General features: G+C 39.4%; 1 long non-coding RNA gene across 1 annotated transcript in view; it reads left to right on the top strand.

Moving 5' to 3' along the window:
- The first annotated feature begins 622 nt into the window (after window positions 1-622).
- LOC134421476 (uncharacterized) overlaps window positions 623-22,070 on the top strand; it is a 40,309-nt gene continuing 18,861 nt past the window's right edge. The window contains exons 1-2 of the long non-coding RNA XR_010028601.1: window positions 623-730; window positions 1,203-1,294. This is a non-coding gene — a long non-coding RNA (uncharacterized LOC134421476). The remainder of the gene's footprint in view (window positions 731-1,202; window positions 1,295-22,070) is intronic.

Raw genomic sequence — 22,070 nt, 5'->3', positions numbered from 1 at the left:
TCACTCTTCAAACCCTGGGCTTGCTCACTCAGGAGAGGATCCTGCTCCTGAGGGCACATGTTTTTGTTTGAGGCGGGTATGACAGTCTTGTGAGTGAGTATCCTGGGGGAAAGAATATAAATGTGCACGCTAAATATTTCTGTCAGGGGATGATTAGGGGCTGAAAGAGAGTAATAGCACTTGAAAGCTCACATGACATCAGAGGGTAAACACAGGATGGCTCCCAGAAAGTCTTTGGGGCCCCTCTGCTTGAGGTTATCCTCTGCCCTAAAAGAGGAATACAAATAAAAATGGGGGACCAGAGACAGAGGGAAGAAAAACAACAAAAAAAAAATAATGGAAAGACTAATTTCTCCTAAGAAAAACAGGTGCAGGCTGAAATGGAAATATCTCTGAAAAGATAATTAAGTCATAATCATAAGGTCTGTTTAAAAGTCTGCTGCTTCTTTTTCCCACCCACATTTTCCAAAAGAAAGGAAAGCTGTCTTTAAAATATCTGTGATAATTGTTATGAAACAATCACATGTAGCAATCTTGGCTTATTGGTGCACATCCAACGCACCACATCAATCTCCGTAAACCTTTCCAAAGGTTTGTGCCTGCAGTTGGGAAGAACTGATTGTACAGCAAAGATAACGAGGCAATTCATTAGAACTTAATTTGTAACAAATTATTTCTGTGGAAAGAGCAAATGATAACAAAAGGATAACTCTAGATTTATGGAATTGAGGTAAGACCCAGCATTCCAGCTGCACAATATCTTGGGATAAGTCGTGTCTGCACAATTTTTAGAAGATTGGCTTTGAACTGTCAAAATCATCGGCATACTTTTAAACAGAATAGATTTATTGATAGGTTTATTAAGATGGAATGATTATTTATTTACTCTTGTTTTCTTTTCCAGAGCAAACAAAATTCATAAAAGATAGCCAATATATAGTATATGCTCAAGCTTTTCAGTTACACAAACAGCCTTTGAATCAAGTACAAAATGGTTATGTAGATAAAATAACCCATATTCTCATAATCTTCAAAATATTCACCCACTGTGAGCTGCTTTCTATTGTCTTTGCTGGGAGCAGATATAAACCTCCTACCATTTTTAAATGGTAGTGATTTTGAATTTACAATGTAAATATTTTTATTTTTCAACAACCATTATTTCAACCTTTTAAGAACCACTCTATTTTACTCTACTTTAGAATATTCGGAAGAAGGCTGAAAATGAGAGACAAATTCCAATACTGAGGACACCAAGCAGTGAAGCACTTTGAGGACTGGACTACTTCATAATGTAAGTAGGTCTAACATTGGAGTTGTTGGTTTGTTTGTTTGTTGTGGTTTTTCCCAGTTGGTTTCAGAATATCATGGGTCTGTTCATCTTGTCCTTACCGCTCTCTCCAGCTTCCTGAAAGGTGGGTCTCAGTCTCCTCTCTCAGGACTAACAACAGGACAAGATGAAACGGCCTCAAACTCTGCTAGAGGAGGTTCAGGCTGGACATCAGGAAAGGGTGGTCAGGGATTAGGATGGGCTGGACAGGGGGCTGGTGGAATCACCGTCCCTGGAAGGGTTCGAGTAACAGCTCAGTGTGGCGCTTGGTGGTGTGATTTAGTTGACAAGCTGCTGTTTGGTCAAAAGTTGGACAGGATGATCTTGGAGGTCTTGTCCAACCCTAATGATTCAGATGTTCAGCCCAAAGTAAATTCCTAATTGGAAGTTTTAAATGTCAGAAGAAAAAATCATTAAGGATAGGGAAGAACCTGCCCAACTCTATTGCAGCCCCAGCATAAAATAAAGAGGCTTTAACTCCTCACAAGGAAGAGAGAACTGCACAACTATTTGTGCTTAATTTACTCATTGAAATAATATATTAAATAGGGAATTAATCTACACAAAACCATGTAATGTATGTTAACTAGAGACAGAGAGATGCTCCAGATGCAGCAACACTTGTGAAAACAATATCTGCCTCTTTGTAAGGTTTTTAACTTATTTTATTTTTAACAAAATTTTTAGTTATTACACATTAGAAAATTATTATGTGCACTAAATGTAATCTTTACCATTATCCCTACAGTTGAAAATGTGGATTGGGAAAATCAGTGGAGACAGGTGAGTCTTGTTCTACCCAGCAAGGCTCAGTCACTGCTGCTCCAGCCTGTGCAATGATGAATTATTTAGACCCTAGTAGTTAAGTAGGGCTTCAGCTGTGCAGTTGATAATCAGACCACTGTCAGAGCCTGGGTTTCTTTATCAGGTGTGCAACCACACAGGCACATGCTCTTCACTTTGCAAAGGTAGTCAGTGGCAATTGCAATCAGAGGGGGTTGCTGTGCCACTCCAAATTTGCGAGTTGTTCTCCATCAATACTTGCACTAGGAAACATTGGATTATTCTGCAAGATGCTGAATTTTCCTGTTGATTGAAACTGTTTAAGGGTGTCAAATCAAGGCTTTTCTCTCTGCTGTACCACACCTGTTCAATTTCTCTTTCATTGTTATCACAACTGACACAAAATAAGCACATCATGTACAAAAGGCCCCACTAACGCTTTCAAAGATGAGAATTCAGTTTGCAAACTGCTCCTTGATTTCTGGAGTAAAAATCTCAAGGGTACTTATATGTAACTTTCAAACAGCACCTTAGAACCACCTTGGACAGCTGAACAGCAACTTAGAACCAAATTTTGATAGTGTTTAGACAAAATTTTAGATAAAGTGAGACCTTTAAGAAGTATCTTGCATCAAATACATATTGTTCAAATATGTGACCTTAGAAGCCACATGTCCTAAAAGTACACAATCCTATTGCATGCCATTGTCCTTTCTGCTCGCATTCACATTCCCTCTAGAGTATTGCCCATGCTGAGCACGTCTCTGCCACAGAGCACACACACTGGCAGGTGCCTTGCTCATTCTGCACCTTTCTTCAGGACAAAAAATGTATGAGCAGCAACTGTTGGAGAAGCCAGCTAGCAAAACTGGGTGTGAGGGAAGAGGGGTGGGCTGAGGGGTCTCTTTTGGAGGGCAATCCCCTTGCAGCTGTAGTGGTTATGGTTTAAGTATCTTCTGTAGGAGTACAGAGATCTTTGAGGGCACAATCCAGCCTGTGCCCATTTTGAGAGGCCTGGCTTTATCTATGCAAGGAGCACACTGTGCAAATAGATGTTCAGCTTGTGAGAGACTATTTCTGCTCCCTGGCTGGGTGACTGAAGTTCTATAACTACACTGGTGATCACATGCAGTATAAACAACAAATACCTCTCCAGATGCATAACTGGGGCCCTGCATGCATTTATGCAATCAAAACACAACATTGAGGCAAAAAAAAAATCAATAAAAGCTTAGGAACAATGAAAAACCTGGGCTACAAATAAAGACAACCATTGCTGTACTAATAGATATTTTCCAGGAGGTGGGATCTTGCTATTATATCATACCCAAAGTACAGCAGGGATTGTTTCACGGCTGACATCTGGCTGTAACAGCACAACCTCTGATACCATGCAGGACATAACCTCAGGGCAGGCTCAGAAGAAATTAGGAACGTGACTTCACAGAAAATAGGAGTAATATTCATTGACTTATGGAATGGGAGTGAAGGGTGATTTAAATGCAGATTCAAAATATTAGCAGTGAAATCTTGGTGTATTTAGAGTTGGCCTATTTAGCTATTTAACTGACAGCTGGTGATTAATGTCGATATAAAACTTTGAATGTCTTTCCCTTGGAATACAAAGTTGATAGTGGTTTATGCTTCAGTTTTTTGGTTGCTTTCTCAATTGAATTTCTAGAACTGAACACCATGAATGGGAATGCTGAAATACAGCAGTTTTTAAGGCTTTCAGAATAGTCATGATGAGAAGTTGTTTTAGACTTTAATTGAATTGATAGTAATAGTGAGGAACAATTATTTTGATTTGTTATTCACCAGATTTTGGACAACTTCTGTAACTGAATGACAGATTTGAGTGCATTTTTAAAAGTTAATTACCTGTTATCTCCTGTTATGGTGCTGCATTTTTTTTTATTTCATTTTATTTCTTTTTATTCAATTTTATTTTTCCAGCACATACTACAGTTTTCTAATTGAACCACTGGGTCTCTTATTCAAATCACTATTTTTTAATTATTGACACATTAAAAAATCAAGTATGATGTCCCTCAACAATAAATTAGCATCATGTTAAAGGGAAATAATCTGAACATATTCACTGATGTTGTTAGCTGATGAGTTACTAACATGACTTCAATCCGCACCATTATGGCTGTTCAAATAACCAATCCAGGTTTTCCAGCAGTTTGCAGGCCAGTTCAACGACAAAGAAAGGTGACCAGGATCCAGTCCAATGCTCACTTTGGCAAGAGGGAACTTCATTCGTACCTCCACAGGCATTGGGTCAGGGCCTTACTAAGAGACTTAGAGAGACCATCCTTTTCTTGGCCACTGAGAGAACTTCCAGTGGAGGACAATAAGGATGATGGCATTGTTTAAATCTGTGATAAGTTGCATGATAAACTGAAAATAAAGCAAAGGTACTAGGCTGACCAGAGTGCATCCTTTTGAACCTTGCCCCAAAATGTCAGCATTAGGGGTTAATCTCCCCACTGATAAACATGCAGAGCCAGGATACTGACAGGTCTGCCCTAGACACGCACACAACTTTTAGGGCAGGCTACCTGCACAGCTTTGAAAATACTGACCATTCTTTTCTAGAGAAATGAAGGTGATATAAAAGAATTAGGAGATGGGCAGACAGGCTCTGACCTCAGGGGAGCAGACACAGCAGCAGAGCCCAGCTAGGCTGGAATAAAAGGGGGAAATGGGCTGGGGTATTTCAATGTTGCAGGTACCAACAAGCACAAGCTGCTGCTGTACACCAGCAGTGAGGCTGACACACAGCACTCTGCACAGGGTCGAGGCCTTTGTCTGCTTGCTAAGACAAAACCCTTGAAAGGCATTTGCGGTGTGTGATAACACAATCCAAGATTGTGTGCTGTCTCATATTACAGCCCCACTCTCAGAAAGATGATACATCAGAGCTTTCTATACAGGGACTTCCACTGAAAATGAGTCCTCATGAAATATGCAGGTCTTTGCTGTGCGTTTTGTTCTTCATGCCTTCTATTCCCTCTCCACCCTCCTTCCGTTCGTGGGGATGTGAAATGCAGAGATTTCCTGTTTAGCACAGAGCCACCCACCTTGGCAGGGTGTCATGCCTGGCAGCTGTATGCCAGGACACTCCCTGATCTGCCAAGACCCTGATACCACTGCAGTCTTGGTAGGTCAACACTTAGAGCACTGTGAGAGGGAAGTTTTAATCTGCTTGTTCCAACTCAAATGTTAATGTTTTCTCCCCACGCTTTTCAATCATAAACAATTATCTATGAAAAACAAATTAGGCATGAGATTTCTCTCACCCTTCTACAGTGTTTTGAAATTCCTTCTGCATTGTCTTTTGGTTTTCTGCTCCATCTTCTGCTCTTCCAACTACTGCTTGGCAACACGGATTGCTGTGCAAAATATGAGCTCCTGAACATTGCTCACTTCAATAAAATTTTAACCAGAGGCAAGCATGCAAAGTAATTGAACTGCAGTGTTTCAATGGCATAATTGTGGGTTTGGTTTGTTTTTTTGGTTTTTTTTTGTTGTGACTGAAAGATTCTGTCTTATTAAGACAACACAGCTTCTGCCCAAGTGGACTAAGTCAGGCATGTGCATGCCAGGTGAAAGCCTTGTTGGTCTGGAGACTGTTGTGACATCTCCATTGCAAAAGGGCACCATTCACTGTTTGCCTTGCACACTGCCTCCTAAATCCCATCCTGCATGGCGTGGCATGAACTAATTCACACTGTTTAATACTGAGTATTAGGGGATGTAGAGGACTTCAGTCACTAGCTAAAAATCAGGATACATGACCAGTCCTCTGCAATACTCCTGGCAATTTAATTTGGCCTGGGGAAATTTTTGTCACCATTAGAGAGCACAGAATGTGTTGGTCTCTCAGAGTCATCACTACTCCTTCTGTGATAGAAGGTTTTTCCCTTTGCATGATCAGCTTCTTTTTATTTTTTTCCCCTAAGAAATCAGTTTTTCATTCCACCCAATGAATTACTTTCCAGAAAAAAAACTGGGTTTTCCCGTATTTTCATTATATAACTTGCCTTTCAGATAGAGCTGGCATTAAAAAATAATCAAGCTTCATACGGGATAAAATAGCTGAGAAGTTTTTCCTTAGATTTTTACATTTTTTTTCTCTACATATTCTCATATAGTCATTCCTCATTTTGTTGGGGTTTTTTTTCAGACTTTATTTTCCACATTCTCAATTACCTTATGTCTTCCTTCTGACATTTTTGTATTGTTGCCCTGAGCTGTACAATACAGTGTGTGCTAACAGGCCCCAAGTAGGTGAACTGTACTTTCCAGGCTGGAGTTATGAGAGGTTCTAGCAGTCTCTCTCCCTCTCTTGCCTCTCTCTCTCTTTTTATTAATCTTTGATAACCCTCTTTTTGATCTACACACTACACCCTTCTAATTTACGGATGCTTTTAAACCTCAGGCATGGGATTACTTCATTTGATTCATGGAAGACCATGAGCAGTTCAAATTAACCTTTTGCTTCCTTGAGGGGAAAAAAAATTTACTTTGGGGATTTGGTTCACCTGTTGAGAAAGAAGCTGTCTGTTCTTATTTACTGAGATTGCCTCAGCACCACAGAGATGACTCATGCATACCCTGAAGGGTTTAGGTGGCACCATAAATTCACTGCTGGACACCACAGACCCTGTCCAGAGCAAACGGAGGTCAAAAAAATCATTCCTGTTGACTCCAGTGCCAAAGCTACATTCCACTGAGTGCACTTTGTTCCCAAGGAAATTAATGGAAGATGGTGTTGGGTTTATCAAGCAGCCATCAGGAGGTGACACCTTAGTGGTTTGTCTACAGAAAAACAACAACATAAAGTGACATCATCACACCAGTGACAATTGTATCCTCTGACTTTTCCATATCTGTTTACCATCATTTTTTTCAAAAAGATGTCCAGAAAGAGATGAGATCCATGTCTAAAAGATGTGTTAAGCCCTGCTTTTCTACCAGCCCACTAAGCAGGCAGAAAATGTACTGCAGCAAAATGAGGAAAAGGATAACTCCCTAATGGAAAAAGGCACAGAGACCTCTTGAAAGGAAAGCCTACCCAGGAAGGTTAAGGTCTGCAGGATTGATCTTCTGTTTCCCACTTACTTTTAAGAGTGCAAGGGACTACTTTGTTGGGGTCCGCAGAAAAGAGCTGAAGAAAGCATTCACACAAATATTACTCAAAGGCTGGAAGAGTTTGCCCAAGAGCAAAACCAATATGATGACTCCATTTCCTGACATTATCAGAGTGGATATCAGCCTGCAAGCTCTCAAGCACTGGCTGTGGTTGCTGTGTTTCAGAAGCAGCTAAATGGCAGGGTTTTTATCCCTGTCTCTCTCTGTCACACCATAGTGCTGACAAAATAAAACGAGGCAAGGGGTGAAAGAAGAGCAAACACTGAATTTTGTTTCTGCTTTTCTAAGCATTTTACAACAAGAACATGGCAATTAGAAAATGAAGCCAGAAACTGGGTTAGTATTAGCTTAATGCTATTTCTTTCTTCATGAGTTTCTCCTCTGTTCCTTTTCACATTCAGAGACAAATCTGATTCTTCAAATCTGGTCCAGATCCCTGGCCTAATAGCTTGACTGCAAACTATTTTACATTGCTTGATTGTATTGTTCAAAAACTATCCCTGTGCATAACTTTTTACAAGCCTGCAAAAAAGCCAGAGACCTAGGAGGGCAACAGCACTTTGTAAGGGTTTAATACAATGCCCCATTGTGTGCACCCAGCAGGGCAGATCAGGGCCATAGCAGAAGCTCTTTCTTTCACAGCTTTTCCACTCAGACCATCCATTTTCTGCCTCCAACAGCAGAGGTTGCCACTACATAAAAAAAAAAAAAAAAAACCAGAAAGCATGAGAAATGTCAGGATGAATGTTGTCTTTTCATCTTCACAGAAGTTGCTTCCTGGCATTAAATTTGAGTGCTGTCCCCTACATGGCTTTTCCTACTTCGTTGCTGTAGCCTACCTGCCTCTGCCTCTTAATGAATCAGGACTCAATAAATCCTGGCTCAGTCCATTGTACTTGTTCACTTGTAGCTGATGATAATACACAGGGAATACCTTCACCAGGGGCTTATTGTGCCAAGTCACAGTGCAGAGCAGTAGTTCATCCAAGACTATATAAGATATTCAGGTTTTCTCATTTGAGTGCTATTCTCTTGCACACCCAGGGTGTGGGTGTTTTGCAGCAGGAGGTGCTGGTCTGTTAAGGTGCTTGCAGTAAGAGGTGCAGGCAGTAAGAAATTCTCTGAGGTTTTGTGGAGGACAATGCCATTTATTAGAGCTGGCATTACAAGGAGAGATTAGCATAGAAAATCTTGTGTCCTTCTAGACAGCAGGAACAGTGAGCAGTTAAGCACCCATGGGGCTTGTGCTGTGTGTGCAGCACACCATGTCCATAAGAGATTCAACCCTTTGTCATTCAACTTTGTCTGACTTTCCTCCACAAAAATGACTCTGTTCATCCCTTCCACTGTCAAACAGCAGGGGTGCTCACATGCCAACTCCTTGCTGCACCCCTGGATACAGGCAAGGTGCCACGGAGGGGAGGCAGTGGTGGAACAGAGCAGGACCTGCCCCAGTCTCCTCTGCTCACTGAGCTGGGCGTGTTTACCCTGGGCTGAGAGGTTTGTGCAGCACAGCACAGGCCTGAAGGTCACAGTGAGTGTGCAGCACAGCAATACTGGCTATCCACAGGCTGGAATTGCATTGGTTCTCTCCCATTCAGAGCTGCCTGGGACACAGATTCAAGCCTCTTCCTCCCTTGCTTCGTTCTGTTTTGCCTCTCTGCAGAAGCCAAATGCCCTCATAAATCAGTCTCTTGAAGTTCTTCAGGAAATGATTCAAATTGCTAAAGGGACTGAGGAAATAGCAGCACCTAGTGACACCAAAAGCCATACCTGGACCTGCACTAGCAGCAAAACGTGCAAGATTTATGGACATTACTGAGGCAATGCAGAAAACACAGCTGAAGTCATCAGCCCAGGGTGAAGCAAACTTACTGTGCTGTGGTGCTGGTGGAAGATTTTTCTTCAAGGTCTTGTGATACCAGAGGTTCCAGAGTTTTTGGAAGAAGAAGAAAATGTCTGTAACATATATGCACAGTCCTAGTTTTATGCTGCTCTTCTTTATCTCCCTTCCAGCCTAGTGAGAATAACTAGTGTGTTGAGACACATGAATGGATTATACACAGCCTTAAACTGACAAACACTTGACTGCAATGGAAAGCATAAAATTTCAGCACGGTGTAGAATGGATGCATGGAGAAAAAGAAAAAGGAGGGGAAAGAATGAGGTATCAGGATGGCTCATTCTCTTCTGCACAATTTGAGTGGCTGCAGAAGAAGACAATGTGTCCTACTGTCACCCTTGCTACCTACATTAGCTCTTTAGGTTTCACATGCATCCCAGCCAGCAAAATCAAAATCAAGGCCAGTGCAGTTAAAGAAGTGGAATCACCTCCCCAGAGCTGGGATCACCTCCATATTCACAGTCAGATACAATAAAGATACACAAAGTTCATTTGTTCCTAGCAAAAGTGGAACCCAGCAGATGTCTGGTATAAAAGTGTTTAGTTGTGGCTGACCTTCCTCACAAAATACTACACAGGTATGGTTTATGTGATAGCTGTGGTTCAACCTTGTGAGTCATGATTTCATTCATTTTTGATGAACAACTTCTGTCTTTTCAAAAAGTTATTTCAGGAAATGGAAGAACACCATCTCTCTTATTATGATCAGAAAGCAGACAGTAGTAGCAGTCACATGTAGCCTTATTTTACAGTAAATAGACCAGAAAATAGGAAATAATAACATGAATGTTGCCATATGCAAACACAGAAAATTTCTTTTTTTCAGAATTGTGCAACATTACTGGAGAAATCAAGGCCAGAATCATATAAATCCTCAAAATCTCTGGTAATTCAATATTACCACTTTCTTACAACAGTATGCCATTATATACAGGTGTCCCAGCAGGAGAGACAAAGCAGCCAGACAAGGAAGCTGCTGGTGAGCAGAACTGCCTTTATCATCCACTTAAATGACATTTAGCAATGAACAAGTCAAATTGCCTCTGTTTGACCTCACTGGCAGCGTGCTTCAGTGCAAACACCAGCACAAGCTGAACAAGAAATGGACTCTCTTGCAGTATTTACAGCTCTTAGCACAGGCTGCTTTGCATGAGCACTTATTAATTACCTGCACAATCAGGGGAATATGTTCTGTGTGTGTCAGCTCAGCATATATTGTACATAATTGCACATTTGAGCCACACAGTTGTTTATGTCACTTTGTAATCACACTAATAATTACCAAACAACCAAGTAATTCAATGAACAGTAAATGTAACATTTAATTACTTTATTAATTTCCACATAACGTGGAAGAAGGAAAATAGCCAGCTCAATCTATAATTTCACTGTGCTCACAAACCCTATCTTTATGCAGATATATGGGAGAAATTATCAAAACACAACACAGGAGATGCACAAACATAACTCAGCGTTTGTTTGATGTTTTTCATGTTGGCATCTCTCCTGCATGGAGCTTTGAAAATTTATCCTATAACGTCAGGAAACTTCAAGGCATCTTGAACTTTGAAAATTAAAAGAAAAAAAAAAAATCTGTGCTGAGATACAAATTCCACCTTCTGTCAGGAACTTACTGATTAAAAAACTCTTTATAGGTTAAGCCAACCATTACATTTTTATGTTGCTATATATTTCACAACATAAAAAATAAAATATTTTCTCCATAAAACCTTTCAAAACCGTAAATACTAGCACACTCCACAGCTCCAGACGAAGTTGCAATTTATTATTTATCTGTTTTTATATTCTGCTATGGTATCTTTTCCTTTTATAAGCCTGGCAAGTTTCCCACTGAAGTTTCTTTGTCAGCAGTTATTTTAAACTATAGCCCTTCATACACCATGCTACTCTTGTGCTGAACTGTCCTCAAGAACTAAGTGGTTTTTAGGGGCAATGTGTCTTGGTTTGGGGAGACACAACAAACTCTCTCAGTTAATGAGCACCAAGCTTTCTGAAATTCAGGTGCACCATTCTGAACCATACTTAAATTCATGCTGAGCCTGATTTTTTCACAACTGTTTCTTCATTCACACTGCATTTGGTAAATAGGCACAAGACAAAGCTCAAGTTTTCGGGGGCAAATTTTGCCAGACAGTTGCATCCACTCTCAGAGGAGAGCATAAAATCCTGGAGTCAAGGTTCTCTACCTGGAGTCTCTCTCATCTACAAGACGAGCCAAAGAATGGCCTGTGACACCAGGAGTGCATTGAAATCTCTGTAACATGGAAACACAGAGGCAGCCCCTAATGTCCTTAAGGCTGTTTCTCCTGGAAAGAATGATGGCCTTCGATGTACCTGAGCCCTGCCAGAACAGGTAGTTTGTCCTGGTGAGTGATGGCTGCCTGTCTCAAATCAGTCACCACATCCAATAATTTATGTGTTTGACTGTCATTGACAGTGGCAAAAGGCCCAGGCCAGCTCTTACAGAAGATAGAATTAGAAAATAGGCTGTGATGGTCAAAAGAGTGAACTAAAACTCTCCTTTGTCCTGGCCTGGAAGGATCAGGAAAGTACTGATTAATTGTGCTTTCTGGAAATTGCACACTGATGATCCTAAAAATGTAATCTTTTATTGAGGTGGATATTTAATAACAGGGGAATTGGGAAGGGGTTAGCACGTCTTAAACTACAGCCTAGACCTACTGTGAAAATGATACACCCCAAATCAGAGCTGAGGCCCACCTGGGCCCACACCAGAAAAGTTACTGCAGACAAGCCTAGAAGCTGTCTCTTCTCAAAATTCATTTTTAGCTTATCTGTTCATATATTAAAAAAGATTTGTATTTGGTTTATATTTTTGCTGAACTTTCAGACATTCATTGACAATTGACCAGCTGGATACTTGTAGGCGCACAGTTTGTGGTGGTTGGGAGCAGGGCTGTGGCCCAGCCTCATCCCCACTGACAGCAACGAGCCATGGAGTGCCCAGGGGCACTGACCAACACCACAGGGAACAGAGGGCACACAGGTGCAGGGCATCAACAGGAGGGGATAAAAGGTTGGGCTGAAGAACAAGAAGGGCAGATGCTTGCAGCTTTCTGAAGAGGTAAGGTGCTATGAGGCTGTATGGGGTGAAGCCTTCTGAAGTTGTATGATGATATTTTGTGTGTCTTGGCCTTCTCAGCTGTGACAGATACTTGAGCAGTAGTTGGAATAAGAAAGTAGGGTTTTGAACATGAAAAACGTGAATGCTCAGATTTTCTTGATATTTAGTCCTCATACCTCTCAATTTGTCCAGTGTGTTTATTAGATCTCCATATTATCCCTCACCATTGCTTTGACAGTAAAAACCTCTTGTTCATCAACAGGTATGACTTTGTGCTAGGTATCGAATAGCACTCATGCTGCAGTTGCATGAATTGCCATGGGACTTGGAGCTGGAGAAACTGCTTCTGAGAGAAGAATCTGAGGATTTTGTGCTGTTACCAATAGCCATTGCCCTGACTTTAGGTTTTAAGAGCTAGTTTTCAAAGTTCTTTGGTTGTGTATATAAAAATACTTTACTGCTGATCTAAAATCAAGGCTGAAACAAAAATCCTACTAATTTCCTGAAAGAGAGACCAAGAAGGGTCTCTAGAACTGAGACAGTTAATAATAAGTACTGCTACTCTTGAAAAAGAAAAAGTAATGAAAAGATAATAATTTGACTAAGACAGAGTGTTGAAATGTTGATAGAAATCTAACTTACATAATACAAAGACAAATGCAAAGGATTAAAATACCATATAATTTTGAAACCATTACAGTATGCCTGAGTGATTCTTTATTAGGGAGCCTCAAAAAAGCATGTAATTTCTTTTTCTACAAAAGCTGTAATCTCTCTGCTGGGTGTGTTAAAAATGACATTTCAACCTCCCCTGTGAAAGTCTTTGATTTTGTGAGTTTCTGTCAGGCTGGTCTCATTACTTTAATGCATTTTGTGTATATTGTAATAACATAAATGTTTTAATGCATTTCTTCTCAGATCAATCTGGGCAGTTATCTTTAAATCAATCTTGTGTAACGTTAGGTAAAGAAGTTATAATTGGATCAAGGGGAGCTATTGGCAATGAAGAAGCATTTAAACTTTATTTTGTTCATTTCCCTGTAGAAGAACTTGCAGTAATAGACTTCTGAAAACTACTCCTAGTTATATTTTTTAGTTCTTGACTTTTAGAAAACACTTATGTGAGATAAATTAATTTGGAAATGAGCATGAAGTGCAAGCTATAATGCACATCTCCCTCACAAATCACTTGCAAACCATTTTTATAAAATGCAATTAGCCATGTACAATGATGGCAAGAGACATACTTTTGAACAACTGGAAGCCATCATACTCTACCTGTCAAGAAATAGCCTCCAGAGAGCATGGAGCTGCAGAAGAGAAACCTCACTGCTCTTTAAAAAGTGAGGCTGATTCCCTAGAATTATTAGAATGAGGAATTTTGTTTGACAGGTGGCATCACCACCCTTTGTACAAAATTTCTAACTCAGTATGAAGGAATGGAATATAGTTAGAAAGATAAAACTCTGTGAGGTCTCGGGAAGCCTCAAACCTGCAGTTTTTTTGTCATCAAAGTCTGGTCCCCTTCACTGAGGTTGCTAAAATATGTCACTGAGTACCAGAGCACAGTGTTGCCAGCATGAGTTGGGTCTTGAAAACAACTCATCCAGCACAATGGCCATTAGCACTGTTTGGAAGGAAATATCCCCACTAAAAAGGTCTCTCCAATTTATATATACTCTATATATAAAGGTGATGACAGCCTGATAATATTTAACCTCTTATCTTGAGCGTATAATTGAAGGAATAATAATAAATTACTGAATATGAGAGGGATATCTTGAAGTGCCATTATAACCACTCACATGCCATTTTATTGCCATGTGAAAACTCTGCCCCTGTAAGCCTAGCATCACTCTAATGAAGTAAATAGCTTATTCATTAGAGAAGAATAAAAGCTTGAAGCTTTTAGAATTCAGCTGGGCATAATTTACTGATGGTAGCAAAAAAAAACTAGAAAAAGGTCAAATTTTCTACTTAAGCAGAACCATCAGCCAATTACTTAGTGGTACATCAAACAATAGCACCACCATTGTCTCCAGAAACAGAAAGGTTTACAAGTTGTGTATATTAGCTAAAGCCCTTAAATTGGGTTGAAGATGTGTGAAAACAGAGTTATGGGTTTGACCCTTGGTTGTTCCTGAAGCTCCTTATTCCGATGGCCACTAATTTCAGTGCTGTACTTAACTATTATCTAAATTGAATACTCAACCCCAAATTTAGACCCCCGGGTGCTTGATGCTCACACACAGCAAGTTCCTTTTTGTGGATTTTTGCCAATCATTTATGTAACCCCTTGAGTGCACCCTGAAGGGTTCTTGGACAAATGCTGATCAATAACCATAAAAGGATCTTTAAAGCAATAACTTAACACCAGCACTGTCTCAGAGCTGGCAGAGAAAGCCAACACACATCAAGGCCAGTGCTGAACCTGATCTAACCACAGTAATTGGACACTTCAGCTGTGAGCCTCATGCCTGTGGCCTCCTGCTCAGTAAGGACAAGTTTAGCCTTTGGCTTAACCTCTGGCTAAAACCAATCTGAGAACTGTCATTTAATTCCACAGATTCATATTTCCTATCCTTGGGGATATGCTGTATAATTTACAAGAAGTATCACTTGCTGAATCTCTGGTTTTTTGACTTTAGGAGCTTTCTATTGTTGCCAGATAATTCTTCCTTTGTCTGAAGGCTGGCAATAGGTTATCAAACAAGAGGTCTTTTGGATCCACTGTTTAGCTCTGATGATTTGGCCTTTTACACCATTTATTAGGACAAGGAACTGGGTTTTCCTTTACCTGGAATTGGTTTATCTGAGTGTGAAATTGTACTATGGGTGCAAATGAACTCCTGCCCAGTTCTGTTGGGCTAAATGTACCAATCCTAATTGGGAAAAATTATTTGGAGATGCCTGTGGAGCCAAAGAAGAAGAAAACTCTCAGAAACCATAATTCAATATCAATGAGACAAAATCAAGAAAAAAAATTTAGTGTGTTTGTGGCATTTATTGCTATTGTAAAATGAAAGATATCAGGCTTGCAATGGCAAACCTCAGACTCAGCTCAAGGGGCCCAGTGTTTAAACTGCCAGGAGAGTCTAGGAGATGCCCAAGTACAGGCAGATGTGCAGGGAATTAGGTACCTTTAATACACAATTTAAATAACTGAGATGGGCAGCAGAAAATTATTTTAAAGACTAGGTAAAATATGTTAAAAAAATTAAGGGAGGGGAAAGAAGAAGGGGGCTAAAATACACAGTCTGCTTCTTATCTCTTTATTTAAGGCAAGAGTGCCAGGTAAAAACTACAGAAATTGTCTGGGTCAGATGTGCAGAGGTGTCTGCTCAGCTGCAGTGCAGGAAGCAGCTCTGTGTGTGGTGCTCAGAGCTGGGCAAGTGTGACTGACTCTTCTGCATCTGCTGGAGTCAGCACCTCCTCTGCTGGGGGCCTTTCTGAAGCACCTTTTCCAAATTGCCGCATATTTATGCATCTGGCCACTTTTTGACTCTGAACTGCCTAAAACTTTTGAGAATAGAGGCCAACTCCTAAAACATTGGGCATCCTTGAGTGAGCAAATTTTTACTTTCCTATTGCTGAACACAAAGTACTGATGGGTTTGCCTTTGTAGTGTGGCCACTACGTCCATAGGTTCTCTGCCCAAAATCAAGCTAAAATTCCTGCTAGTCAAGATGCTTTTTCTTCTTGTAGTATCTTACACTTAGCCAAGATTATGACTCCTTTATATATGTGCTTTTATTTGTACAGCTGCTGGCATAGCAGGGAATCTATAGGCACTGCTGGTTTGTTGGTACATTTTCATGTACGTTGCAACAATTTCATGTTCATGCAACAATCCACAGGGGAGAAGGTAATGGTTTTGGAGTTACATCACTTCTCCCTTCCATTTCTAATATGAATTGAAGAGAATTCATTGGAGAGAAACTGGGCTCAGTGCAATAAGTTATGGATCAGCAGAGCCAAGGGCCTAAAAGCAGCAGATCACTGGGGACAGTTGCCCATATAGAAGTTTTTATTTTCTTTTCTAAGCTAGAGCATTCCCTGGATCTCCCTGGGTGGCAGCAATGCTGGAGGTTAAGAGGAAGAGAAGAAAGACCTTAGCAGATCCCTTAAACTCTCCATGAGACTGGTCTTGATTTTGCTGAATGCTTAAGAGGCAAAGATGTGATTGAGCACAGGAGGAAACATCACAGATTCTTTGTGTGCATTTCCACAAGAAAGTGGATGCATACATAGGTGAGAGAATTTATTTTAATGTTTACATCAATTAATAAAAAGAGCACCTTGGGTTCTACCAGCTTGAGAGGCAAAAGATTTTTCCTTTTGCCATATATTAAACCATAGCTTTACAGACCTAGGGATTTTTTTCATTTTGCTGTATTTCACAAACAGTTCAAGAGTAAGCACACACTGCTATCCTTTCAGAGTAAAGATTGTAATCACAAGAAATTTAAAGAGTCCTACTTGACCTTTAAAAACTGCATGCTTAACAGACATATTTATGACTGCAGACACATCAAAAATTTTACACTTTGCAGGTATTTATGAAAACTGTGATCACACCAAAAATCTTTTCTTTCTGTTTGCTCTAAACAGGGACAATGCTTAAGTATGTGGGTGAGCATTGCACAGATATGAGAACTTTGTCTGGTTTCTTTTCAAGTGTCCATGTATCCTGCTACTGGAACATAAGTGACTGGGACTATGAGTATGTAAGGCAGCAGTTAGAGCTAGTTAAAAGAGAGAGGTGGGAGGTTGGATAGATTTTGCTAATTTTCTCAGCCAACAAAGGCTTTCCTGTGGAGAAAGTGTGAAAAAAAAAAACCTGTGTCAATTCCCTGAGCATAAGCTCATTTAGTACATGATCTTCCTTTTCCATATGAACAAATCACTAACTCTGACTCCTGGGACAAAGTCTTGGGCCTTGGCAAGGTCCAATCCTTGGCAAAATGCATCATTCAAGCAGAACTTTGGGGCACAGAGCTGCAGAGAGCCACTGCAGTTCTGTGCACTGTCACTCCTGTGAGTGTGCATTCTCAGTCTTCTTGGGAATACAGAGGATTTTCTTCATACTTTGAAATGCTGACATTGGCATAAATCCAGGATGAAAATTGCAGCACAAAAGGGAGATGTTTCATAAAGCTATAAGTGATTGAAAACAGGGAATTACAATGCTAACTACTTTTGGAGGTTAATTATAGAAGCTGCTACCAGGCATATTCTATATATACCCACCCTCTTTTCTGGGAGTAACAAGAGCACTTTCTGTGATCCTGTTATCATACTGAAACAGGAATTCTCATCATTTTGTATTGTTAACTGTATTTTGATACAGAAATTTGTCTCACATAGGGAGCATTTAAAATTCAACAGACCAGAAGAGGCTTTTTCTCTTCATGACTGTATAACATATCTGAAGTAGTGCAAGTATAGCAGTGTTTAATTTATTTGACCACCTCTTAATTGCCAAAACTGGGACTAGTTATCTTTCTTGCGTCACTTATCCACAACAGACCAAAGTTTGGGAAGCTGCACACAGTTAAACTAATATTTTTCTGACTTTGGGGGCATTTCTTGAGCCCAGTTTCTTGTTTTGATATGAAGAGGAAGCTGTGTTCTACATAAGCACAAGGACCCAGCAGCAGAACAAGAACAGCAGCACACAGAGGTGGTACCTGTGCAGGTGTACAGCAGGGCTCTGAATTAACAGTCTAGAGTGAGTTTTCCTCTTTTTCTCTGCAGCCTTGGGCAGTTGTCTCAAGCAGAATCTGTGCATTCACTCAGGTTGCACTGCAGTGATCACATCCAGGTGTGCTGTGGTAACAAGGGTGTGAGGGCAGCCCATGGCCTTCACAACAGAAATTCTGTTCATAGTTCTAGGAGCTCAAATGGCCAGTTCATTCCATGAATTTCACAAATCAAAAAAATAATCTTTTGTATGCTCTTGTTTTAGATTTCCAAGTATTTTGAGTATAAACATGGAAGAGTCATTTAGGAAAATGGAAATTTAATGGTATGCTGGTAAGTCCAATTTTAAAAATATGAAAGAAATATTAAGCTTACAGCAGGGCTTCATTCTCTAATCTTTGGCAAGACATTCTGAGGTAAGTTATTTAACAGCTATCTTATTTAGACTTTTAATGAAAGCTCTATAGTCTGCATGTTGATTATATTCTCATTTTTCCATCTTCCTTCATACAATCCATTCAGTGTGATATATGTTGGCTGTAAATATCTTAATATCTTGCTACCAATGGAAAAACTTACATAAGGGTGATTGATCTAAAAACTGATAACCACTTCAGCCTGGAGACATGTTCTTTTCCCTCCCTCTATCATAAAAATCTATCTTTCCTTAAAACAGTAAGTGTGGTGGCTCCCATTGAGTTGGAGAACCCTATTTGGAAAAGTCATAATTAAATTTGTGAACCCTTCTCACATTGCACATTGCACTCTAAAAATGTCAAGAGATATTTCTGATCAGCCCATAATTGGTCTTCCACATATTTCCTATGTCAAACATTTATAACTAGCATAAAGCTCTTTTGTAGACTATTTTTTCCAGAATTAATATGACACTTTTGAAACACTATAGCATAAAAACAAGATCTGTTTTTTACTGTATCTTCTAATCTTACATAGCACAGAGGGGGGAAAATCCGTTTAATTTACTGTGATTTAATGAAAATATATTGACACATACACAAAAAGTTAAAGTCAGCATGAATTATGTTCTTAAGCCTCTTTATAGCTTTTTAAAGTTTTATTCTCAACATGTAACTGTTTTACTGGGGAAATGTTAATAGCAACATGCTCTGAGGAACCTGCAGCTCTGGGATGTTGGAGACAATCTCCCTGATTGGTATCAGAAATCTGACTAGAGATCAAAGCATGTGCATACACTTTAAGTTTAAATATCAGTTAAAAACAAGGTTAATTGCTGTATCAGGCCTCTCATGAGGTGGGAGGCTAACCAGAATTGAACTAATTTAGTTTCATGAAGGGATTTTTACTTTTTAAGGGATTTATTAGAATGTTGCTCTCAGGTTACATGTGAGAACAGTTTTCTTGTTAGACCTCCATAGTAGGTAATGATTTCTCAGACAGCTCCAAAATTCACTGCTTTGAACAAAGCAATGACTCTTTTTCTTCACAGAAGTGATTAAATGTGACCTAAAATTATTAGAACTCCCAAAATATGTAATTTTTGAAATGCCAGTGAAGGAAATCACTCACTGTATCATGGATATCTTTCATGTAGTTTCCTTCTCCCCTTTCTAACTACTATGCTTTTACATCACAAAAAAATTGTGCTTTCCATTTCTAAAGGGAGATAGTAGGGATGTACCTGCTTGGATTTTCCAAAGAATTTTACTTTTTGAGCATTTCCATACACTTGTAAAACTGAGAAGATGATAGAGTTGAAGTTACTGTATACTACCAGAATAATCCCCAAAACCTATTTTAAATCAATGTCTGTTCTGATTTCTCCCTAATCAGATTTTTTTTCCCTTTAACTTTAGGCTGTAGATCCATGAAGAAAAACATTAGCAGTTGCTCCCTGGGGTTAATACAGTGCTTCAAACGAGGAGTATTTAATTCCCATAAGTAGAGAGATGATTTAAAGAAATCTTGTAAATGATGAGCTGAAAAGAAAGAAGCATTTAACAGGGCAGAAATAACAGGTTTCATTGTTCTGGCACCAAGAAATTGTGCTGTGCAGTCTGGAGCTCCATCTCCTGGTGCTTGTCAAAGAGCTAAAATAATTTCCAAGTGTCCCCTAATCTAAACACAGGCACCTCAGTGCACCCCAGCCATGATGCAGGGGCAATTGTGAGCTCCCTCACCCCAGAGGAAATCCCAATTTGGGTTTGTAGCCCCTGAGGACAGGGAAACCAGATTTGAAAATGCCTTTCCAGGTCACTCTGGACTCACTGGAGCAGTTCCTTCACTATGAGCTGGGCTTCAATAGAATAATCCTGCATTCAGTGAAATTCGGTTTGTGCACATCACCTCACTCACAAGTTCTGGGCAGGTGGAGACTGCAACTGTGCTAAGCACTGTGCAAAACAATCACAATTAAACAATCTAATGTATTTCTTTAGTTCTTTATTTGTGGGATGCTGAAGGAACTGCCATTTGAAGGTCAGAGTTTTGTCTAGTAAATAACTATCTGAATTTCTCAGTTAAACTTTTTATTTAATTTACTTTTATTTAATTTACTTTTTAAGTAGATATTTTAAAAAATATGTATCAATGTATAATTCTACATACCACTTTTACCAGAGTTTTCAAAACTTGATTGCTACTTTACGAAATATCATGTGGCATGGGGAAATACCATACAGGTGAGGCAAATACACAATAAACAAGTGAATGTAATACAGGAGGGAAGAGATGGGTCAAGGTTAGGATGTCAGTTGGAATAATACCACAATGGGATGTTAAGTTAATTAATTTTTTCTATCCATCACCCACAGAAGCATCCTTAATAGGAAAAACACTTCTAACAATTAATTTCAGGAATATTTCTGAATATGAAAATTGACATTGTCATGAGTATTGCTTATTTTATTAGACCCTTCCTCTGTCATCTGGCTGGTAAATGTACCCATTCTTATTATGGTTGTATTAATTTTTCTTCATGAATAGATTCAGAAGTGAATATCTCATCATTTCTTAAGAAGGATCATTATGTAAGTCACTTAGGATGTTTTTGCTTCTATTTAAGTATTTACAAGTAAATAAGCTATTTTATTCAGCCAATCAAAAATGCTGTAACTAAAATACATTGCTGCTGCTGCTGCATGGTAGCTGGATCATTAATCTAATATAATGTCTTCATTTTAGATACAGGCTTTTTATCAGCAAACCTAGTCAATCCAATAGTAAAGTTCACAACTCATCTATTTTTGTTTTATTTCTTCACCATTTGCCTGCTTACAGGAAAGCTAAATCTGTTCAAGAGAAGAGTTATGAGAGAAACAGAACCTGCAGTGTGGGATGAGGTTTCTGGGGGAATGAGTGGTACCTGTGAGCTGCATTTAGTTCAGGTACCTGTCACTTCAGCACTGCTGGCCAAGTGCACATTGCCCTCCCCATTTCATTTGCTATGACAGATTATTGACAAGTCCTGCTTTGCTATCCCAGTGCAAAAAGATATCAACATTACCAATTGGAGCCAGTTATCCTACTGTAAGAACAGACATTGCCCTGTAATTTGGTATAGCTGCACCCAGCTCAGCAAAGTAAGGTGCTCCCATTTCTCTTTCAGAATCTACTCTTAAATTTCATTGACTTAACACATATGTTGAACATAAAGAGGAAAGAATAAATATGATGGGAAAATAATGAAACCATGAACAAATATTATTAAAGAGCTTTTGAAATATTTCTTTAGAGTGGGAGTAGCATGCAGTTGTATCTATTCTGAAATTTAATCACATGTAGTCTTGATCTTAAAAAGACAGATAAGAATTGATTTGGGACTATGAACTGCCTTTCTTGTGCATCATTATAAAGCAAATTCCAGTAATATATGTCCATCCTCCCACAGAGAGCAGAAGATACTGGAAATCATTGGCATTATGTATGTGACAATTCTCTTAGAAGCCATCATTGCTACTCAAATTATTGCAGATTCTTCTAACAAGACACATGCCTGAAAAAATGCAAACTTTTATTAGTTCCTTTACCAACCTTTCAGCATATTAGACATGGCTGATATTGTAACTTAAAACTTGTCAGGAACAATAGAAGATACTCAGAGC

The sequence above is a fragment of the Melospiza melodia genome, chromosome 8 (genome assembly GCF_035770615.1).
Source record: "Melospiza melodia melodia isolate bMelMel2 chromosome 8, bMelMel2.pri, whole genome shotgun sequence".
NCBI lineage: Eukaryota > Metazoa > Chordata > Aves > Passeriformes > Passerellidae > Melospiza > Melospiza melodia.
This window is presented reverse-complemented; position numbering and strand designations above follow the sequence as displayed.